Here is a 21,395-nt window from a genome sequence, read left to right on the forward strand (position 1 = left end):
CATTGAATTCATTTAATAAAAATCTATAAATTATTGAAAGATGACAAGTTAAATGTATATTAAATACATATCAATTTGGAAGGATGTTCATGGCATATTTTTAAGTGGAAACAAGTTAAATGTTTTAAATATTATCTTACATTTTTGAAAATTAAATAAAATAAAACAATAATTTTAATATGTATATATTTGAACAAAGGTACTATTTTGGAAAGATACAGTGTATACCAAAATTTTAATAAACTCTAGTTTTATTTTTCTGTATTCAATCAATATAAGTGCGTTTAATTTTTTGTAGGAATATATTACTACCATCTAAATATCACGTATCAGTGGGTCGAGATGAACTTAACCTAGGAATAGCTTGCACTATATGTCTTAGATATACTTGATCTTGTGGCTCTAACTCCCATAGTGATTCTGCCTTCTCCTACACAAAACAGCTCTTGGACCACAATACTATTGTCTCTAAGTCAATATCTAAGACTACTTCTGCATTTTCAACTCTATATGTTACTTTATTTGTTTATTGATCTCTACTAAGTATTGACTGCTTCAAAGAATATTAAATTTTTGAAACGATGGCCAAATATACTAGAGAAAACAGATGAGACCACTGTATGTTGAATAATTGTTTTGTGCCACACAACTTGCTAGTTGCTTTCAGTGTCCATAAATTTGAACCTTATTCACACAAACACTTATTTGTAGAACAATGAGTAGAATCCTGATTAGTAGCCATACACATGTGAGAAAAATGCTATATGGTAACAAAAAAAGCAGAGTGAACGAATTTGACTCAAAATAGATCTGAGGGAGATACCCAGAAGCAACATAAAGGGACCAAAACTGTGTCTATTCTTCCATATTAAACAGTTCATTTTCCCTCCAGCAGTTTGTGTCTATTCTGCTTTCTTAAGTAGGCCTGAAATAAGATCTAATCTCGATGCCATTATAATTTTGAAGGCAGGGTACAGGATAACCACTTAGAGAAACAAATAAATAAAATTCTATATTTTCAGTCTTCTTTTCTCACAATCAGCTAAAAAATATCTAGTTGATTTTTCCTAGACACATTTTACTCCCTTTCAAAAGATTCTTATACTGTGTTCCTCAGCTTTCAACACTATACTACCATCTGTGTAAATTTGACAGAGGTAGATAATTTTATTATTTTGTTCTCTTCATACTGTCTTAGTCTGCTCAGGCTGCCATAACATAATACCATACACTGGGTGGCATAAAGAACAGAACTTTCTCACAGTCTGGAAGCTGGCAAGTCCAAGATCAAGGTTGCAGCAGGTTTGGTTTCTGGTGAGACCTCTCTTCCTAGCTTGTAGATGTCCACCTTCTTGCTGTTTCTTCACATGGCTTTTCCTCATTCTGTGTGCAGGAGAGAGAGACATCTCTCTCTTCTTCTTATAAGCCACCAATCCTATCAGATTAGTACCCCACCCTTATGACCTGCTTCAGTCTTATTTACCTCCTAAAAGCCTGATCTCTAAATACAGTCATATTAAGAATTAGAGCTTTAACATATGGATTTTGGAGTGGGGAGTCACAATTTGGATATACAAATGTTTATCATTTCACAATTCAGATATACAAGTGTTTATCATTTCAGGTATTTATTTAAGAGTAATTTATGAATGTCTATTAAATGCAGGGAAAGTAGAGGTTACAGTATTGTACACAATTAACTATAATATAGGCACTATATATGCCTATATATGCATCCATCAATTTATTCTTTTAGTAAACAGTTTCAGAACCCTATTCTAGGCATATGAAACATAAAGCCCAAATATTGAGTGAATAACTTTAGTGCCTCAAATTTGGGGAAATTTTGATATGTTTCTATTGTCATATCAATTGATCAGTCGCTAATAATTTTGATCACCTGCTCTATACTCAATATTCTAGGATGTGTGTGGGTGAATGAAAATGGCAACATATAATATAATTTTGATGTTAAAAGCATAATATGCTCATACATCTTTTAACTGGGAATCATTGGGAGTTATCAGCAATCATTACTAACTATCTCAGTTATCCATGGCTACAGTAATGCTGTGCAAAAATTAATCATGACATTTCCATGTCATATAGCAATAGACCAATTATTTTCACTTATGAGACTGTATGTCAGCTGGGCAGTTCTGTTGACTGACCTGGGCTCAGAGGAAGCCATTCATGCATCTGTGATCAGCTGTCCATCGGTTGTTCTGCTCTACTGATCTTGGGTGAGTTTTCTCACAGTTCTGGGCCTTCAGCTAGAAAAAATTGGTCTGATTTGGTTCTACTTAATGAACCTCCTTGGGCAAGATAGCCAAGCTAGACCTCAGGATGAAAAAAGAAGAGGAAGAGAGAATGGAATCATGCAAGGCCTAATAACGTTGAGTCTCAGAACTGGCACAGCATCATTTCCTTATAATCTATTATGTAAGACAAGTTACTAAACCAGTCCAAATCCCAGGGGTAGAGAAAAGAAATGTATCATTTGATGTGAAGAACTAAAAAATCGTATTGCAAAGAGTTTAGATACTGGGGTTGACTGGCGAGCAGGTGAAGAATTGGGGCCATTTCTGCAATCAGTCTAGAACACTGGCTCACATAAAAATTGGGAGAAATATAAACAAATTGTTAATCACTTAATTTCATAGATTATCAGAGAAATTACCAAATGAATCCACAAAGGTGCCCAAGTTAGTGAGTCACATATATGAAAATAAACTAAGTCAAGAGAACTATTTACTATTTTAACTGTCCTATTATCAGGAATGAATTATTATATATTTTCTCCCTCCTCCCCCCTCATGCACATGCACACAGTTCCATGTTTCTTAGCATCTGCATACATTACTTAATTATCAGGTGTCTTATTAAGTATTTTATGACAAATATAGGATTTGCAATTAGATGTGGACTTTCTGTTTTCTTTCTCTTCTCAGTTGAAACCAAAGTTCCATTTCCTATTGTCACCACATTTTTCCAATCTACCATCATCTCTTGCCTGGACTTGTCACCTAACTGTGAGTACAATTACCTATATTAGAGACAGGGCAATCTTAAAGTCATGCACACATGTACACACAATTAAAATACTGTCCACTACTTTTTAATACATACCACATTTAACATGGACTACCAGGCACTTCATGAGCTGATTTTTTGTTCATCTACTTAACGGGGACTTATTCACACTTTCCTCAGGACATTTGTAAGTTCTGTTCCTTCAGGGTAACAAACACCTCCCAGTTACTCTTCGATTTTCGATAAATCTGTATTTTCTTAATTCTTTTGACTAGTTAGAATAGAAACCGTACTGTATGTTTACATAAATCCCCATTGTTATTAAACAACAGTTATCATAGTTTGCAATTATATTCTTTTTTTTTTAAACATCTTTATTGGGGTATAATTGCTTTACAATTGTGTGTTAGTTTCTGCTTTATAACAAAGTGAATCAGTTATACATATACATATGTTCCCATATGTCTTCCCTCTTGTGTCTCCCTCCCTCCCACTCTCCCTATCCCACCCCTCCAGGCTGTCACAAAGCACCGAGCTAATATCCCTGTGCCTTGCGGCTGCTTCCCCCTACCTATCTACCTTACTACGTTTGTTAGTGTGTATATGTCCATGACTCTCTCTCGCCTTGTCAAAGCTCACCCTTCCCCCTCCCCATATCCTCATGTCCGTTCTCCAGTAGGTCTGCGTCTTTATTCCTGTCTTACCCCTAGGTTCTTCATGACATTTTTTTCCCTTAAATTCCATATATATGTGTTAGCATACGGTATTTGTCCTTTTCTTTCTGACTTACTTCACTCTGTATGACAGACTCTAGGTCTATCCATCTCATTACAAATAGCTCAATTTCATTTCTTTTTAAGGCTAATATTCCATTGTATATATGTGCCACATCTTCTTTATCCATTCATCCAATGATGGGCGCTTAGGTTGTTTCCATCTCCGGGCTATTGTAAATAGAGCTGCAATGAACATTTTGGTACATGACTCTTTGAATTTTGGTTTTCTCAGGGTATATGCCCAGTAGTGGGATTGCTGGGTCATATGGTAATTCTATTTGTAGTTTTTTAAGGAACCTCCATACTGTTCTCCATAGTGGCTGAACCAATTCACATTCCCACCAGCAGTGCAAAAGTGTTCCCTTTTCTCCACACCCTCTCCAGCATTTATTGTTTCTAGATTGTTTGATAATGGCCATTCTGACTGGTGTGAGATGATATCTCATTGTAGTTTTGTTTTGCATTTCTCTAATGATTAATGATGTTGAGCATTCTTTCATGTGTTTGTTGGCATTCTGTATATCTTCTTTGGAGAAATGTCTATTTAGGTCTTCTGCCCATTTTTGGATTGGGTTGTTTGTTTTTTTATTATTGAGCTGCATGAGCTGCTTGTAAATTTTGAAGATTAATCCTTTGTCAGTTGCTTCATTTGCAAATATTTTCTCCCATTCTGAGGGTTGTCTTTTGGTCTTGTTTATGGTTTCCTTTGCTGTGCAAAAGCTTTGAAGTTTCATTACGTCCCATTTGTTTATTTTTGTTTTTATTTCCATTACTCTAGGAGGAGGGTCAGAAAGGATCTTGCTGTGATTTATGTCATAGAGTGTTCTGCCTATGTTTTCCTCTAAGAGTTTGATAGTTTCTGGCCTTACTGCAATTATATTCTTGTGTGATTTTTTTTATTAGTTTTTGTTCATGCTCTCCCCCACAAATATACCTCATACTGTCAGCTTCATTAGAACAAATGAAAAATCTGCTTTGCTTAGCATTTATAGTCTATAGTTATAAACTTAGCCTAGCTAGTGTCTAACACACAGTAAACACTCCAGAAACCTCACTGACTGGATAAATAAATTAGTCTATGTCAAAAAATTTTCTTTTTAAAATCTGGGTTTTCAAAACTTGATCGTATGGCAGAAATATTTAGGCTTACTAAATATTCACCAGTTCTGCAAGTGTCTCAGCCCAGTTTTGTGAGTCACTGAATGAAAGAAAGTTGCCCTGGAGAGTGGTATTTGGCATTTTATAATTATGGTATAAATCTTGTTGTATTAAGCCACTGAGAGCTTGAGGCTTATTTGTAACTTAATAATAGTCTAGGGCTTCCCTGGTGGCACAGTTGTTGAGAATCTGACTGCTAATGCAGGGGACACGGGTTCGAGCCCTGGTCTGGGAAGATCCCACCTGCCACGGAGCAACTAGGCCCATGAGCCACAACTACTGAGCCTGCGCGTCTGGAGCCTGTGCTCTGCAACGGGAGAGGCTGCAATAGTGAGAGGCCCGCGCACCGTGATGAAGAGTGGCCCCTGCTTGCCACAACTAGAGGAAGCCCTCACACAGAAACAAAGACCCAACACAGCCAAAAATAAATAAATAAATTAATTAATTAAAATGTTAAAAAAATAATAGTCTATCCTATGTTGACAAATGTAGATGCTAAGATATATAAAGTTATTAGCAAACCTATTGATAGAGAAGTATGCATAAAATTATATGTGCACATTTTTGTATAGAAATACATAGGCATATTTTAGATTTTATTTAAGGTCTACTTAAGAATCACCCATCTTAAATGATTAAAGTCATAATAATTAAAGAAATACTTAATGTATTTTTCTCTGATTTGAGTCAACAAACATTGCTGTGATAAAGAATTATTACTCTATTCAGTTATTAAATCAATTTTACTACAATTATGTTCAGAAAAATAAATAAACTCAACTAAAATCTAGATCATCACTAAAATCTACATTGTTTTTCAAAAATCTATTCATGTAGCAACTGGATTTTGACTTAAAAAAAAATGAATCAGTGTAAGCTCCAGATATGACTTTCTCCAGACTTTTCATGCTGTGCTCTCTTTTAAATAGTCTGCCTATCAGGGCTTCATTCTTTGACTTAGATTACTTACGTATTATTTTATTCTCTATTCAGTAATTTCTTGTTTTCATTATCTAGTACTATGTTTTTTCCCTTATCGGACAAATTAACATCTCTTAATCAAGTGTATTTATAGAGAAGATCCCTTAAACGTCTCTTCTTTAGCTTTTGTGTATAGTACTTAGTATTTGGCGCATAATCCATATCTAAGGAAGATTATTTCTTCCCATTCACAGCTTATCCTTTCCCCACATTGGTTACCATGCTTTTATATAATAAATAATGTTGTCTTCAACTGTATATTTATGAAATTTTACAGAATTATTTACATTTATGACACTTGAAATTTCACTTCCCAACTTGAATCCTAGAAGCTAGAATTTAATGTGTAACTCTATGGCTTGCTGTTCTCCCTTTAGTCAACATTAAACATGGTGATGGAGAGGCAGAAGTAGGGTGCAGCCTGTTCCAGATAAAGTTGCATGTTGAGTGCTTGGGTGGAAAGGGATATCTCTGAAGTTCCTCCTTGTGGAATTTCTTTTTCAATATATTGAAACACAGTGTTTTATCCAACTTGGGAAGAGAAGACTTTGAATTTGGTTCCTTAAGGTTTTATAATAATGTGCTCAACATGTCAAGAGATTCTTTTTCTAGGGTTAAATTCTTTTTATAATAAAATCAAACTTTTATTAATAAAAACATAATAACTTCATAGGAATTATTTGAAATGTGTTTTTTAAATGTGATTTTATGACTGATTATAGCTGACACTATAAATGAGCTGCCTGAGATTTTGATCCAACATTCAAATACAAGATTCTAAGCATTCTGATGTTTACACATAATTAGCCCTGTGTTATAGTCAGTTATATTGAAATTAATTAAATGAATGTAAAAAAAGGAATTTGAATAAAGAAATGTTCAAAAGTGCACTCCACAAATAACGTGTAAAGAATAGCTCTTTAAAGTGAGAATTTAGCTGTAGTTCTCTTGTACACTGATGCCAAATTACAATATTTAAAAAAAGAAAGAGGAGATTTAAATAATTACCCAACCCCCCAAAAGAGTTTTTACATAATTTTATACTGTTTTTATCAGATAAAGTAAAAACAAAAACCTTATACAAGCATTTCTATCTTTAAAAAAGATATGCTACATCTTAAACATGTACATACCCATAATTAAGATTTGAGTTCAGGGCTTCCCTAGTGGTGCAGTGGTTAAGAATCTGACTACTAATACAAGGGACACGGGTTGGAGCCCTGGCCCGGGAAGATCCCACATGCCGCAGAGCAACTAAGGTCATGTGCCACAACTACTAAGCCTGAGCTCTAAAGCCCACAAGCCACAGCTACTGAGCCCAAGTGCCACAACTATTGAAGCCTGCATGCCTAGAGCCCATACTCTGCAGAAAGAGAAGCCACAACAATGAGAAGCCTGCACACTACAACGAAGAGTAACTCCCGCTCACTGCAATTAGAGAAAGCTCATGCACAGCAATGAAGACCCAACACAGCCAAAAATAAATAAACAAATAAATAAATAAATAAATTTATTTAAAAAAAAATCTGAGTTCAAAGGAAAACTAAAACTTCCAATGTTTATCTATTGCATCTTTTGCCCTCTTTGTACAAAACTAAGTTAGAAATAAAAATAAATAAAATATATAATATCTAAATATTTTTGGAGTTTTCCCTTTTTTCCACAAAAGGAAATTGTCCTGTAAGAGATTTCTATACATTTCTCTGTGTGATCAGCCTGAGGAACTTCTAAGAATATGGGGGTGATGGGAATGGCAGTCCAACAATGAAAATAATGCTAATGAATATTTGAAACATTTTTTATGGCACCACTCAGTATCAGTATTGTATTGTCCCATGATCAATGGGACAATAACTTACTGTCATTAAGTTATTACAAGTTTGCTTTGTTTCCAATTTGCCTTCAACCACAGCATGACTGACATACATATGTATTCATATATAAAATATCATATCACATATTATATACCTTAAGCTTAGCAAATTTGACATATTTTGCCATCTTACAAGAATTATATTTTTATAAGATATTACTAAAAAAGATAGATAATCAAAAGGTTATTTTGCCAAAATACAAATGTGTTATTTGACCTTTAATCTCTGCTTTTAAATGTCAACCTATAAACTTTGGCTTTCTTTGAAAATCTGTTATGAAGTGTTTTTCACATTTCCTTTAATTCTTTGTTAATTCTGTACAACTAAGGAAACAGTTTCTTTATTACAATCACTTCAGAAAACACTGATTAATTGCTGTCCACAAGACCTTTTTGCTAGGATATGTGATTTTATAAAAACAAGTTTCTATTCTCAAAGAGTTTATAATCTGTAAGGGTGATATACTCACACTATTTTCAAGATAGGGATAGAGACAGGTAAAGATCTGGAACACAAACTTGGATATGGATATTATAGGTGTAGGTGTGGATATAAAAGTGAAAACCAGAGCATCTCAGATAGTTAGTTGCAAAAGCAATCATCATTGGAGATTCCAGAAAGAGAAATTAGTATTGGCTTCATGAAATAAGTGACCTTTAGCAACAGATGTAGTCATTTGAAGAGACAAATGAAGAATTTAGACAAACTTTATAAAATATTTTCATACTTTATCAGTTTTTATAGTTTCCGAAGCAATAGCTAATATTTTAACTGCAGAACTCTTTCTTCCTCTGATTGTTAAGAAGACTGTCTAGAAATAAATATCGTCTTTCTAAAATATTGACATAACATTGGTTTATAACATTATATGTTTCATGTGTACAACTTTATATTTTGACTTCTGTATACACTAAAGTGTGCTCCATCACCAAAAGTTTAGTATTCCATCTGTCACCATACAATTGGCCCTCTTTACCCATTTTCTCTTTCCCTCTTCCCTCTGGTAACCACTAATATGATCTCTGTGTCTACGTTTGTTTTGTTCTTTTTTTTTTAATATCCCACGTACGAGTGAAATCATAAAGTATTTGTCTTTTCCGTCTGATTTCTTTAGCTTAGTTTAATACCCTCAAGGTCCATCCATGTTGTTGCAAGTGGCAGGGTTTCTTCTTTCTTATGGGTGAGTAGTACTTCATTGTTTGTATATACCACATCTTCTTTACTGATTCATCCATCAATAGGTTGTTTCCATATTCTGGATATTGTAAATAATGCTGTGATGAACTTTGGGGTACATATATTTGTTTTCAAATGTTTTTGTACTTTTCACACAAATTCCCAGAAGAGGACTATTTGGGTAATATGGTAGTTCTATTCTCAATTTATTGAGGAAATCACTATACTGTTTTTCATAGTGGCTGTACCAATTTACATTCCTACCAAAGTGTACCTTTTCTGCACATCCTCAATAACACATTATTTCTTGACTTTATGATAATAGTCATTTTAATGAACATGAGGTAATATCTCATTTTGGTTTTGATTTATATTTCTCTAATAATTAGCGATGATGTTGAATAGCTTTTTATGTGCCTGTTGGCTATATTTTTGTCTTCTTTGGAAAAATATCCAGATCCTCTGCTTATTTTTCAATTGGGTTGTTTTTTGTTGTTGTTGTGTTGTATGAGTTCTTATATATTTTGGATATGAACCCCTTATCAAATATATGATTTGCAAATATTTTCTCCCATTCAATCATTTTTTCACTTTGTTGATGGTTTCATTTTTGTGCAGAAACTTTTTATTTTAATGTAGTCCCATTTGTTTATTTTTACTTTTATTTCCCTTGCCTGAGGAGACATATCCAGGAAGATATTGCTATGACCAATGTCAAAGTGCATACTGCTTATATTTTATTCTAGGAGTTTGAGTTCCAGGTCTTACATTCAAGGCTTTAACCCATTTTGAGTTATTTTTTGACATAGTGGTCTAGTTTCATTCTTTTGCATGTGGCTGCTCAGTTTTCCCAACATCATTTATTAAAGTGACTATCCTTTATCCATTGTATGTTCTTTGCTACTTTGTTGTAAATTAAGTATCTGTATATGTGTGGTTTTATTTCTGAGCTTTCAATTCTCTTCCATAGATCTATGGGTCTGTTTTTCTGCAAGTACCATGCTGTTTTGATTACTATAGTTTTGGTAGTATAGTTTGAAATCAGGGAGCATGATACCTTTAGCCTTGTTCTTTCGGCAAGTTTGTTTTGGTTATTCAGGATCTTTTGTGGTTCCATACAAATTTTAGAATTTTTTTGTTCTACTTCAATAAAAAATGTCATTGGGATTTTGATAAGCATTGCATTGAATCTGTAGACTGCTTTAGGTAATACAGACATTTTAACAATGTTGAGTTATTTCAATCCATGAGAAATAATAACTTTCCATTTGTTCCTGTTTTTTATTTTTTTCAACGTCTTATAGTTTTAGTGTACAAGGCTTTAACCTCCTTTGTTAAATTTATTCTTAGGTATTTTATACTTATAGTTGCAATTGTAAATTAGATTGTTACCTTAATTTTTCTTTCTACTAGTTTGCTGGTAGTGTACAGAAACACAACACATTTTTTAATATTTATTTTGTATTGTGTAAATTTACTATATTCATGTTTTGTTTCTAATAGGTTTTTTCTCATGGAGTCCTTAGGGTTTTCTTTATCTAAAATCATATTGTCTGCAAATAGTGACAGACTTACTTCTTCCTTTCCATTTTGGATGCATTTTTTCTTGCCTAATTGTTCTGGCTAGGACTTCCAATACTATGTTGAATAAGAGTGGCAAGAGTGGACATTCTTGTCTTATTATTGATCTTAGAGGAATAGCTTTCAATTTTTCACCATTAAGTATGAAGTGGCTGTAGGTTTGTCATATATGACCTTTATTATGTTGAGGCACATTTCTTCTATATTCACTTTACTGAGAGGTTTTCTATAAATAGGTGTTGAATCTTATCAAATATTTTTTTTGCATCTACTGAAGTGAAAATATGATTCATAACCTTCATTTTGTTAATGTAGTGTATCATGTTGATTGATTTGTGGATGTTGAACCATCCTTGAATCCCTGGAATAAATCCCACTTGATCATGGTGCATACTTTTAATGTATTGTTGTATTCAGTTTGCTAATATTTTGTTGAGGATTTTTGCATCTTTGTTCGTCAGTGATATTGGCCTGTAATTTTTGTGTGTGTGTTGTCTTTGTCTGGTTTTGGTATCAGGGTGATGTTGGCCTCTTAAAATGAATTAAGACCCTTTCCTTCTCTTCAATTTTTGTAACATTTTGAGAAGGATAAGCATTAAAGTTATTGTGTGTTTGGTAGAATTGACCTGTGAAGCTGTCTTGTCCTGAACTTTTGTTTTTGGGGAGTTTTTTGTTACGCTTTCAATATCTGTACTAATGATTGCTCTATTCAGATTTTTATTTGTTCATGATCCAGTCTTGGAAGGTTGTACAATTCTAAGAATTTGTCCATTTCTTCTAGGTTGTCCAATTTGTTGGCATATGTAAGTTCATAATATTCTCTTATATTCCTTTGTATTTTTTTGGTATACATTGTTATTTTTCCTCTTTTGTTTATGATTGTTTTTGAGTCTTCCCTCTTTTTCTTAGCGAGTCAAGCTAAAGGTTTGCTCATTTTATCTTTTCAAAGAATCAGCTCTTAGTTTCATTGATCTTTTCTATTGTCTTCTTAGTCTCTATTTCATTTGTTACTGTTCTTATCTTTATTATTTATTTTCTTTTACTAACGTTGGGCTTCATTTGTTCTTCCTTTTCTAGTTCCTTTAGTTATAAGGTTAAATTGTTTATTTGAGATTTTTCTTGTTTCTTGTGGTAGGCCTGTACTGCTATAATCTTCCTTCTTAATATTGCTTTTGCTGTATCCCATAAATTTTGGTATGTTTTACCTTTACTTTCATTTGTTTTCAGGTATTTTTTATTTCTCCTCTGATTTCTTTATTGACTCAATAGTTTTTCAGTAGCATATTGTTCAGTCTCCACATATTTGTGATTTTTCCATCTTTCTACTTGTAGTTTATTTCTAGTTTCAGACCACTGTAACTGGAAAAGATGTTTATGATTTCAATCTTCTTAAATTTATTGAGACTTGTTTTGTGTCCCAACATATGGTCTATACTTGAGAAAGTTCCATGTGCACTTGAGAGGAATGTGTATGCTGCTGCATATGGATGGAATATTCAGTACATTCTATTAAACCCATCTGGTTGAAATGTTTCATTTAAGGTTGCTGTCTCCTTGTTGACTTTCTGTCTGTATGATCTATCCATGATGTAAGTGGGGTGTTAAAGTCCCCTACTTCTATTGTGTTGCTGTCAATTTCTTCCTTTTTTAATAGTTTTAAATATTTTTGCTAATTGCTTTATATATTTTGATGTATATTATAACTGTTATGTTTTTGTGATGAATTGTCCCTTTTATCATTATATAATGTCCCTCTTCTTCTCTTATTACCTATTTTGTCTCACAAGAGTATGGCTACACATTCTTTCTTTTGGCTGCCATTTGCTTGGAGTATCATTATTTTCCATCCCTTTACATTGAGCCTATGTTTGTCTTTAGAGCTGAGATGAGTCTCCTGAAGGCAGTGTCTTCACAACATTCATCTTGCTTTTTAATCATATGGCAACTCTGTATCTTGCTGGTAAGTTCAATTCATTTCCATATAGGGTAATTATTAATAAGTGAGGACTTAGTACTGCCATTTTTTCTTTGGTTTCTAGTGACTCTACATCTACATTGTTTCTTTATTCCTGTGTTTCTGTCTGCCATTTAGTTTGGTGGTTTTCTATGATTTTCTCAGTTTCCTCTTTCTTAATGTTTCATGTCTCTGCTCTAGATATATGTTTTGTAATTACCATGAGGTTAGAGTAAAATGTCTCATAGAAAAATAGTCCTTTTTCCTGCTGATAATATCTTATCTTTATTTGCCTATACAAGTTCTGTCCTTCCTTTATCTCTTTCTCTTTAATATTTTGCTTTCTCAAATGATATCTATGTATGTTGTGAGGTGGGTTTTTTTTGTTTGTTTTGTTTTTTACCAAATTGAAGTAGCTATAGTTGTTTGTTCTTTTTTTTCCCCTTTAACCTTTATGCTATAGTTGTTTAACAATCTATTCTGATATAGAGTTACAATTTTCTCACTTAATTTATTACCATAATAAAACCTTTGTGTATTTCTGCCTTTTCATTTCAGGTGGAAGAACTTCTTTCTACATTTCTTATAAGGCATATCAAGTTCTGCTGAAATGCCTCAGCCATTGTGTGTCTTAGAAAGTCCATACTTCATATCTGAAGGATAATTTTGCTGGATAGAATATTTTTAGATGACTGTTTTTAATTTTCAGTATTTTGAGTATGTTAGTCCACTCTCCTAGCCTGAGGAGCTTCTGCTGAGAAATTTACTGATAGCCTAATGGGGACTCCTTTGTAGGTTACTGTCCTTTTTATCCTGGTTGCCTTTAATATTCTGTATTTGTAATTGAATTTTGACTGTTGTAATGTCATGTTCTTGAAGAAGTTTTTTTTTGTTGTTTTTCATTTTGATAATTAGATATTCTGTTAGATATCCAACTTAGATATCTCTTAGATATTCTTGGATATCCAATTCCTTCCCCAGGTTTGGGAAGTTCTGAGATATTATTTCATTAAATATTCTACTCCCTTCTCCTTCTCTTCTCCTTTACTTTATGTTGTCCATTCTAATGGGGTTGAATTGTTCTCACAGAATTTCTTTGTTTTTTAAGATTCTCTCTCTCATTTTCAACTTGTATCCTTTCCAGATTTCTGTCTTTGAGCTCACTAATTCTTTCTTCCATATGGTCTTCTCTATTTCCAATGCTTTCTAATACCTCAGTTATTGAGTTCTGCAGCTCCAGAATTTCTGCTTGGTTCTTTACTAGAGTTTTAATCTCTTTGGTAAAGTATTCCTTCTTCTCATTAATTTTATTCCTGAGATCACTGAACTGCATTCCTAAGTTTTCTTTTAGTTCACTGATTTTCCTCATGACAGATATTTTGAATGCTGTGTCAAGTTTTTTGCAATGTTCCATGACTTTAAGTTTAGTTTCTGGAAAACAGACATTTTCTTTTTGTGATACCATGTTACTGCAGTTTTTCATGGTACATGCTTGATGAGTTGTTCCTCTGGTGGCACATTTGAAGTAGTGAACACTTTTCTTCTTTAGGTAAAGCTTTTTTATTTGATTCTAACAATTCAACAGAATGGTAATTAGAGGTCTTTCTTTTGTTTTTCAGTAGGTGGTGGTATAGTACAAGTTTTTGGCTTCTCTTTCTTGAGCTGTGCCTTGGCTATATCTGCGGATTGGCACTTTCAATCCTCCAAGGGCTCTGCTGGAAATATCATCCAGTGCCATCATTGTCCCTGTTTGTGATTCCAGGGCTGCTGGTGCCAGCGTTACTGCTTGCATTGCTGACAGCAACACCAAGATAGCACGTGCCTCTGCCACAGTTAGGTTTGCCTGGGTCACAGGCACTACTGCCATGGGGGATGTGGAAGGTCATGGGGAGCTGGAGGCATAGGCACCTCCACCATGCATGGGGTGTTGGATTCCTGGGTGCCACCATTGCAGGCATACTTATGGTTACCAAAGGGGAAAGGTGTAGAGGGATAAATTAGGAGTTTGGGATTAAAATATACATACTGCTATATATAAAACAGATAGACAACAAGGACCTACTGTATAGCACAGGGAACTCTACTTAATATTCTGTAATGGCCTACATGGGAAAATAACCTAAAAAAGAGTGGATGTATGTATATGTATAACTGATTCACTTTGATGTACACCTGAAACTAAGATAATATTGTAAATCAACTATACTCCAATAAAATAAAAAAAAAATTAAAAAAAATTACAGGGAGGTAAAACTAATATATATATATATATATATATATATATATATATATATATATATATATATATATAATAAAACTAAAAATAGAGTTGCCATATGATCCAACAATCTCACTCCAGGGCAGGTATCCAGACAAAACTATAATTCAAACAATACATGCACCCCTATGTTCATAGCAGCTCTATTTACAATAGCCAAGGCACGGAAGTAGCCTAAATGTCCATCAACAGATGGATGGATAAAAAAGAAAAGATGATATATATATATATATAATATATATATATAATCATGTATATATATATATATATGTATAGTGTGCATATATATACACAATAGAATGTTAGCCATAAAAAAGAATGAAATAATACCATTTGCAGCAATATGGATGGACATAGTGATTATCATACTAAGAAAAGTAATTCAGAAAAAGAAAGACAAATACCACATGATATCACTTTTATATAGTATCTAAAATACAACACACATGAACATATCAATAAAATAGAAATAGACTCACAGATATGGAGAACAGACTTGTGTTTGCCAAGGGAGTGGAGGGCTGGGGGAGGGAAGGATTGGGAGTTTAGAATTAGCAGATCAAAACTATTGTATATAGAATGGATAAACAACAAGATGCTACTGTATAGCACAGGAAACTATATCCCGTATCCTATGATAAATCATAGTGGAAAAGAATATGAAAAAGAATATATATATATATGTATAAATGAATCACTTTGATGTACAGCAGAAATTAACACATTGTAAGTAAACTATACTTTAATAAAAGTTAAAAAAATAAAAATAATTAAAAACATAAAAATAACATACTGTCTATAATTTGAAGTATAGAGAGGCAATTAATTTTAATGTCATAGTTTTTTTCTTATTCTGGTCTTCAGAGTGTTGAGGTTTTTTTTAAGTGGTTGAGGATTCCCAGCCTAGTCATAATAAAAATATAACATAAAAATAAAATAGGATAAAGAAAAAATGGCAATAACAATAAAATAAAACAGTTATAAATTAAGTTAGTTATAACCTTTTTAATAATCTTGCTATGTGCCAGACACCCAGTTGAATACTTTACATGCATTATCATATTTAATTTTATGCCAATGCAATGAGGAGACATGTACTACTATTATCATATCTAGTTTAGGTATAAGAATAATCAAAATATATATCTTAAAGCCAAAATTTTATTCTCTGAGAATGAGACAATATAAATCAGGGGTCCCCAACCCCTGGCCTCTTAGGAAGCAGGCCACATAACAGAACAGGAGGTGAGTGGCCGGCAAGCAAGCAAAGCTCCAAGCTCCATCTGGTGTCCCCCCATTGCTCACATTACTGTCTGAACCAACCCCCCACCGACCCCTCCCCCCAACCATGGAAACATTGTCTTCCATGAAGCCTGTCCCTAGTGCCAGAAAGGTTGGGGACTGCTGATATAAATTATCCATTTCATTGCCCCCCATCACAATGCAATGTTATTAGACCTTTATTACATTGAAGTTTATAGTTTTACTTAACTGTAAGTAACTATAAGTTACTTATAACAATAAGTAACTATAACTCTTGGCATTTTTTTTCTGAGTTTCTTTACTGATTAGAAGCAAAAAATTTTTCTTTTGTGTTAAGTTTTGTCTTATTTTGAAAAAAGGTTTAATCTTTAAAATAAGCTTTCAGTTAAACAAACGTTTGTGTGTGTGTGTGTGTGTGTGTGTGTTCTTTTTTGTCAAATTACAATCTTGCCTTGTTCTTCAGTTACTGTTTTTCAAACCTGTTATTATAACCTTAATATATCTGTACCACAGGCAGTGTACTGCACAGTTGCAGAAAGGCGCAATTTGCTGAGACTCTTAGTGTCAAATGACAATTTATGGGATTAAAAAAAAATTCTTATGAAAATTAGCTATTTCCTATGTAGTTCCCAAATTATTCCAACAAAGTTGTTCTAATTTTATTACATTCAATTTAGGAATAATGTTTGAAGGTGGCCATAATTTAGTCTCATGTAATAAATGTCTTTGATAACTTCACTTTCAAACATATTTTTATGGATGCTAAATGATATTTTGCTTCTTTGCTTCCTTAAGTGTGAGCTCTAGCAGTTTCAAACCAGGTTAAGCTTTCCTTAAATGGCTCTGTGTTACAAATTATCAGAATAAAGTGGGCTCAGAATAGCTCTTTCAACATGAAAGTATTGCCTCTTGAGAATTTTTCATTTTGTTTTGGAAATTTTCCTTTCCCTTCTCCTAAATGCTTTGTTTGAGTCAAGATCTGAGGCATATATGCAGTTGAATTTCAATAAGTTGGGAAAATATCATCCCTAACACTATATTTCAACATAATGACAACATGACCCAGTGAATATTGCTTCTAGTCAGAAGTCCTGGAGACAGATAACAAGTATTAAAGTAGTGACAATTACTGCCTCAAGTTACTCCTACATATGTTTGAAGAGTTTTTGCTATTTTTCTACCTCAAATTGTAGCTCTTAAAAATCATATAAAAACATTACTTAGTAAAATTCTAAACATAAAAGGGTAGAAATTTTTATATCTGTTAAGTTTGTCTTAATATCCTCAGGGATTTATTTATAATAATCTAAGGTTATCTAAGCTCATATAGAAAAGTTTCCAATCTTGACTGATGGCTATAATATACTGTAGAAATCTTAAGCAATACAGAGTCCTAAGCCTTTGTAGCTCAGAAGTAAAGTCCAAAAGAGTAAGCTTTTCAAAATGTTTCAGAGAAAGTAATTCCACTTATGGTAATGGCAGAATAGCATGTAACAGACTCACCCTCCTGCATATAAAAATTGAAAAGTCTACACAAAATATTTTTAATAACATAACTTTTTGAATGCATAAGTCTAAACTTGGAACAGGTTAACAAATTGGATGAAATTTGCAATTATGTAACTTTTTGCCTGGGTGGGGACACTCTTTAGTGAGGCTTCCCACGAGTGTTGAAAAACAATCAGAAAACTATAATCTTATTGACTTGAGGAGTCAGAGTGTGGGCTTTTGTGGGTTCCAGAAATAGCTGGAAAGTGAGATAGAAAATTCCAGAAAGAGAGTTACTGAGGAGAAGTACAAAATTTGCATATAAACTCTACCTGCATTCTTGTCTGAGCTTCCCATATGCTCTGAGGAGGCTCCAGTATACTCAGCAGAAGGCAATGGCTGGAAGACTAAAACAGCAAAGTGGAGAATTTAGCTGCTGACTACCACAGGTAGGGCCAGATAGAGATTGAGTTAAGCCAATTTATCTGCATGACATTCTTCAGAGGAAGATAACAGAATCCAGATCTGTATCCAGATGGTCCATAATGTCCAAGATATAATCTCCCTATGAAGAACTGTCTGGACCTTGATAGTTTTACTGGTAATTCTATTAGATGTTAGAAAAAATAAAAAAATAAATAAAGCCAACCTTACACAAATTCTTCTCAAAATAGAGAATAAAGAAAAAAATAATGTATTTATGAAGCCAGCATAATCTAGAAATTAAAACAAGGAGAAGATATTGAAGAAGAAAAATTTAACTTCTATTGCTGATAAATGTGGTTAAAAATTTTAATAACAAAAACACTCTTTACAGGGGAGCAGGGGAATAGCAGAAGACCTGGTTTCATCTCCTTATAAGGATACTAATGACAAACGTACTGGCAGTCACACATATGCTATTTGTTTGGAGAAGAGTACTTGACGATAGACTGTTTTTAAGAGGATATAACTTATCTAGGATTTCATCTAGCATACAAAAACAAAACAAAAATGCAGCATTGGGGGAAAATCAGTTATGTGTATCAGTTGAATATTCTAAAACGAAATAATTTAATTAATTGTTTCCTAGGTGTTTCCAATTAATACTTAGGTTTAGAAACCACTGTAATCTTAGGAGATTACTTCTACCTATTTTGCCAGTTGGCCCAGAAGGGCAGAAAGAGGATTTGAATTATTCTTAGGCATTGACTACAGAGACTAATCAGAAAATGACAAGACAGTTGTTTACACCGAAGTCTTTCATTATGCCAGCTGCTAAGATTTCTTTATACTATTAGAGCAGAGATCACCACTAACAAGAAATTTCTCTTTCTCCTTAGCTGCTCCAACCACTTATTGCCATTTTTCACTTACCAATGAGCATATAAAATACCTGGCATTTTTACTATTTTATAATGTGTCAGATGTGCCTAACAGTTAAACAAAATTCCTTCTAAGGTATAAAATCAAGTTACAGTTCAAAATATTTAGTCATTACTTTATTAATTATGTCATAAATTCACTTACAATTTAACCCAATGCTTTCATGACAAATCATTATATTGAAAATAAACATTAATTTTTTTTTGATTATCTCACTTTGAAAAAGGTAAGTTGCAACACAAGGGTTTATCATCATAATAAAGTTAACATTTTAAAACTCTCATTATTTGCCAGTCATTATGCAAAGGGTTTAAATACATTATCTCAGTCTTCAAAACTGTACTATAACTAATCATTTTATTATCATTTTTCTCAGCAAGGCAGAAAAAATGTGAAATCTTCAGGTGATTCTGAAATACCCTTATTTCTAAGTTTGTGAATCATTACCTTAGACAAATTACTTCCAATTTTCATGTGATTAATGCTTCTCAGGTGAAAATATAGATCCATTTATTTTGAAAACACCACATGTGACTTATATAGACATCAGAGTTATAGGATCATGCACTTAAATTGTATTTCAGAGAAATTAACTTGAAAGTTTATGATGAGTTCTACATTGATCTGATAGACTCAATTACTTTGGGTCTTATATTTGCTCACATTTTCATCAATTATATAATAATGGGTAACACTTTACTATTGAGTTATCACATGACACTGAGTTTTTGTGAAAGCAAAATCAGTCCACTTTGGAGTTCATTGTGATAAGTAGTGTTCATTGCCTTGGACAAATCATTCCTATAGCATATTGGTCACTTCATATTCGTGAGCCAATCAAAACAAAAGCAGAATTAACAGTCATGCTGCTAAAGAAGTAGCAGCATGGCTCAGACATGACATGGAAAGAAAGCCCTGGGAAAAATTCTTCCAATGAGCAAGACATTTTAAGATAATCTGCCAAAGTATTAAGCCATGTCCATTTCATCAGGGGTGAAGTAGATGGAAAGAATTAAGAAACAAAAATCTTATTTGATATCTGAGTTAATTTATAATGCTCTCAGGCCACTCCCAGAATCTAGAGGTACTGAGGACTGATAACTAATGTCTCTGATCCAACTAGCAGCCCCCAGATAATAAAGTTCTTCCATATCCAGGAGTCAAGTGACATGGAAAGGCCAAAAAAGGGGTAGGGAGGCTCTTGATTGAATACCTCTATAAATTGATGTTATTTTTTCACTTCCTTGGGAAGCTTTCAAAATTATGCACTAAAGCCACATTTAAAGGGAAAATATAAGATTATGTAGATTATATAGAGTTCTTTTGTAAACTGTCAATAATGCTCGAGCACATATGTTGGTGAACTAAGACCAGTGGATAAACAGGTCTACTGTCTGGTTTTGTATAAAAAGTTTTATTGGAACACAATCACATTCATTCTTCTCATATTGTTTGCAAATATTTTCATGCTACCCAGACAAAGCTGGGTAGTTACAACAGAGACCATGTAGACTTTTTATTATGTGGTACCTTACAAAAAGGTTGTCTGACCCCTGCATTCAACAGACTATATCAATGTTTAAGCACTGCGTAATGTTGGAGAGAAAGCTTCTCCCCAATTCTCATTTTGTTATGCAGTGATCTTTAAAAGACCTCCTGACCCACACATTACTCTTTCCCCATGGTGAAAGAATAACTTTTCTGGCTGGTAGATGATATTCATTGGCTTATGCCACTGCATTGGATGGAGCTAATCCACTAAGAGGTTATAAATCATAGGACTTCAGTCTTTCTCTTTTCTTTAAGAGGCTTTTTTAAATTATTCTAAGCACTAGACTTGTGAATGCATAATCCTGGATAAGTTTATCTGCTCTGCAGACACTCATTTTTCTGACGCACTCTCTCACAAACTTTATTGGGGGCGTGGGAAGTATCTGCAAACCTATTTGGTTCTTATTTCTAAGAAAAGTTCTCGACCAACTTTATCAGAAATAAAAGTGATATACTGATCTCTATCTGCGAGAATTCTGTATCACCTATTGTTTTCAGAGTTGTGAATGGATGAAGGGCACAATTTATGATTCTAAGAGCACCAATCTATCAAGCGCCACATGTTGGTGTTAATCAAATTGCTTACATTCTCATGGGATGACCAACAAGTTAACATATAGTTAAAATACTCAGAAGTATGTAATACTAAAATACATACTATGGAATCAGAAAGAAAAAAAAGAAGATAATTTAAAAATTACTTAGAAGGGTATGAGCATTGAATGTGACTAAGATTATACTTCAGAGGTAGGGTATATTCTGTGTGTTGTGCAAATAAAGTAGAAAGAAATGTGTCAGGTTTCCAGATAAAGTAAATTGAGAGGAAAATATGCAACTATGAAAGAATGTGGTTCATTTGAGAAGTACATTATTTAGTTTGGTATATCTAGAGTATAGAATGAAACTGAGGAAGGTCA

Source organism: Phocoena phocoena, chromosome 18, assembly GCF_963924675.1.
Source record: "Phocoena phocoena chromosome 18, mPhoPho1.1, whole genome shotgun sequence".
In the NCBI taxonomy this organism is placed as follows: Eukaryota; Metazoa; Chordata; class Mammalia; order Artiodactyla; family Phocoenidae; genus Phocoena; species Phocoena phocoena.